The sequence below is a fragment of the Myotis davidii genome, unplaced genomic scaffold, assembly GCF_000327345.1.
Source record: "Myotis davidii unplaced genomic scaffold, ASM32734v1 scaffold699, whole genome shotgun sequence".
Taxonomy (NCBI): domain Eukaryota; kingdom Metazoa; phylum Chordata; class Mammalia; order Chiroptera; family Vespertilionidae; genus Myotis; species Myotis davidii.
Window position 1 is genome coordinate 2,031,218 of NW_006291007.1, and position 3,194 is coordinate 2,034,411.

Consider the following 3,194-nt stretch of genomic DNA (forward strand, 5'->3'; position numbering starts at 1 on the left):
CCCCCCTCTGCTCCTCCTCACCTCCTGCCATCTCTTCAAAGACTCTCAGGGAATGGGAGGGGCCTGACTCCGGAGAACAGCAGCCAGTTCCTCTCAGGTGTCCCCTGGGAGTCACCTTGGTCATGTGCATGCCTCTCACACTCAGATGCTGCATCCTCATGACAGTGACGACAACCATACAGGTAGTGTATTGGCTAAGAGCCTGGAGCCGACAGCCACAGTCTAGGTCTAGACCTTGGAGCTGGCACACATCACCTGAGTGGTCCTGCAAGCCTCAGTTTCCCCATCTATGAAATGGAACAATGCCACCCCACCTCACAGGACTGTTGTGACCATAAGCAACCTTTATGAAAGGCCTGACTGGGTGTAGGGATGGTTCAGAGCCCTTTACAGGCATCAAGCCAACAACTTGGTGAAGTTGGTATTATTTTTCTGGCCATTTTACAGATGAGGCAGTTGAGGCCTAGGGGCTCAGTGAAAGACATATGCAGGGAACGTGCTTAGCACAATGCCTAACGCCTTGTAAAAGCTCAATGGTGTTATCACCTGCAATTATTATAACATTTAACATACTTTCTCTAAGAAGTTTAAAAGCTGCTTCATGTTCCTAAGCATCATTGATCTGCACAATAATAGCATTTCTTAAGTTCCAGATTACTACAAGAGCCTTATAAGTGGTCTCCTGATCCCTCCAATCCATACTCTTCAGAGTTGTTAGGGAGATCTTTCTAAAACTTCCATATTTATATTCCTTCAATGGATTCTCCACGTCTTTTGTGATAAAGTCCAAACCTCTTTGTGGACAAAGATCCCCTTAATCTGACCTTGATTTGCCTGCCCAGTCTCAGTTCCCAATGCACCCCAGTTCACGGTTTACACTTCAGTTAGCCCCCACCGTCCCCCCATTTTCTCAGGAATATGTCCTGCTCACTCACACATGGGGCTTTTATGCATGCCAGCTCCTCTACTTGTAATGATTTACTTCCTTATCTTGGATCACACCTTCCCTTCCTGTTAGGGCTGCCTCCTCCGTGAAGCTTTCCCTGCCCCCTAGGGCAGATCTGCATTCTTGGTTCTCAGGGTCCCCAGTGAGCCTCAGCGCTCCCACCCACTCTTGACACTGCATGGGTCTCCCCACTATCTGCCTCTCCTGGTAAGCCAGGGCCTGCTGGGTGGCCAGGCCTGGTCATTAGTTCATCCCAGCTCCCCAGCTCAAGTCCTGGCACCCAGCAGGCTGGGGGGGGGGGGGGGGATTGTTTGCTTTTCTTTTGTTTTATTTCTTTTTTTGTAGTTCTTTTTTTGTTTTTATTTTAAATTATGCTGGGGTAGGGATGACAACACACCATAATCTTGCCCTTGATCAGGACACAACTGAAGGTCTTAATACAGTCCTGGGGACACTGTCAACTTAATAGAACCCACTATAGCTAATGTAATCAGAAAGGGAATTGATTAAAGGACGTTAGGCAGCTCGTGGAATCACCAGAAGATCCGACTCGGAAGGAAATAGTCTGGAAGGACGCTCACATGACAGTGCCGGGCTGCCCCAGCCGAGCTGTGCCACTGCCATCTCTGTGCACCAGCACCAGCGCCTGCTCAGCATGATTTAACAAATGAGTAACCGTGATCTGTAGGGATAGATGATCCTCTCTCATCGAGCAGGAGACTGAGGCATAACAAGACCGTGGGTTTGGCTCACAGCCCACAGGTAGCAGGTGTTCTGACGACTCCACATACCCACTGTCCTGCAGCCACCTGGACATGGGGGCGCTTGTGGAGCACAAAGGAGACAGTGTGAGGCAGTCAGCGCCCCCCTGCACGTTTCCTCCTCTCGGGCACAAAGCTGGACCGCGTGTCCCAGCCCCCACTCTCACGGAGTGGGCCCTGCACGGCGTTTGCTGCTCCGCGGAAAGCATCTGAAACCTGGTGTATCTTCTCCACCATCTCATGGTAAGATGCAGAGGACCCAGGGGAGGACTCGTGGCCCTGGGGGAGACAGAACTGCCATATAGGAAGGGCCCTAACTCCAGATCATCATGAGGGCTGCCCTCCAAAGCTCTGATGGGACAGCGATGGGAGCAAGAGATGCAGCTGAGCCCTATCCGGTTTGGCTCAGTGGATAGAGCGTCGGTCTATAAAAAAAGAGATGCAGCTGACCATGGCCAAAGGCTAAATCAGTAAGACGTAGGGATCAGATGTTAGAGCTGTCAGCCTGCCCTCGCAGGTGAACATGGGGAGGGAACCCCACTGGCACACACTCAAAACTGCTGGGCTGCAGCTGAGTCTGCCTACCCCTCAGCCCGCCAGGCAGGCAGGGAATGAATGAGGCACAGGTGGCAGCCTTCCAGGTGTGGGAGGGTGGCACACTCCGGGAGGGCATGAAGCTCTGTGCCCCTTCCTCCTGGCCCTATGCAGCTCTTCCATTTATCCTTCATAATAAACCGGTGATAGTAAGTAAAGTGCTTTCCTGGGTGAGCCATTCCAGCAAATTATTGGACCCTCGCAAGGAATCCTGGGAACCCTGGTCTGCAGCCAGGGTTAGAAATTACGGGAGCCTGGGACTTGCGATTGGCGTCTGAAGCGGGGGCAAGGCTCTTAACCTTTGGGTCTGCACTATCCCTGGTAATGTCAGAGCTGAGTTGAACTGATCTGAAGGACACCCAGTGGGTCCTGAGTCCTAGGCTTGGTTGGTGTGAGGAAAACCCCCACACGTTTGGGGTCAGCATATGAATAGAAGTAGATCAGAAAGGTGTCAGAATCAGGGCTTCTGCAACCAGAAATGAGGGATCTGGTCTCCTCGTCTCATATCTGCCATCGACTTATCCCTCTGATTCTGTCTCTAACTCTCATCTGCTTATCTCTCCTTAGCCTCATCCCGAGCTCTGTAAAGCAAACAATGAGAGGATCTTTGGAGTTCCCTTCCTCCTATAACCTTCTCAAAAGTGCTCTGAGCCAACAGACACATCAGGCCTCAGCCAGATGGGTGCCCACAGCCAGCCGCTCCGTTTGATTGTGGATGCAACCCCCTCCTCGCTCCAGACCATTAACCTCACCCCATTCCCAACCAGTCATGTGGCAACCAATCCTGCCCCACAAATAAATAGCTCAAATCCAGAAAGAAGACCTGGGGTGCAGGGGCCCTGAACACATTCCTTCCCCTTCTGTGGGGTCAACCAGGAGCCTTAGCTACAACC

The 3,194-nt window shown here is 51.8% G+C and overlaps 1 protein-coding gene across 1 annotated transcript in view; it reads right to left on the minus strand.

Moving 5' to 3' along the window:
• The window catches only part of ASIC2 (acid sensing ion channel subunit 2), an 815,352-nt gene that overhangs the window by 788,550 nt on the left and 23,608 nt on the right, over positions 1–3,194 (minus strand). The gene's annotated exons all lie outside the window — the stretch shown is intronic.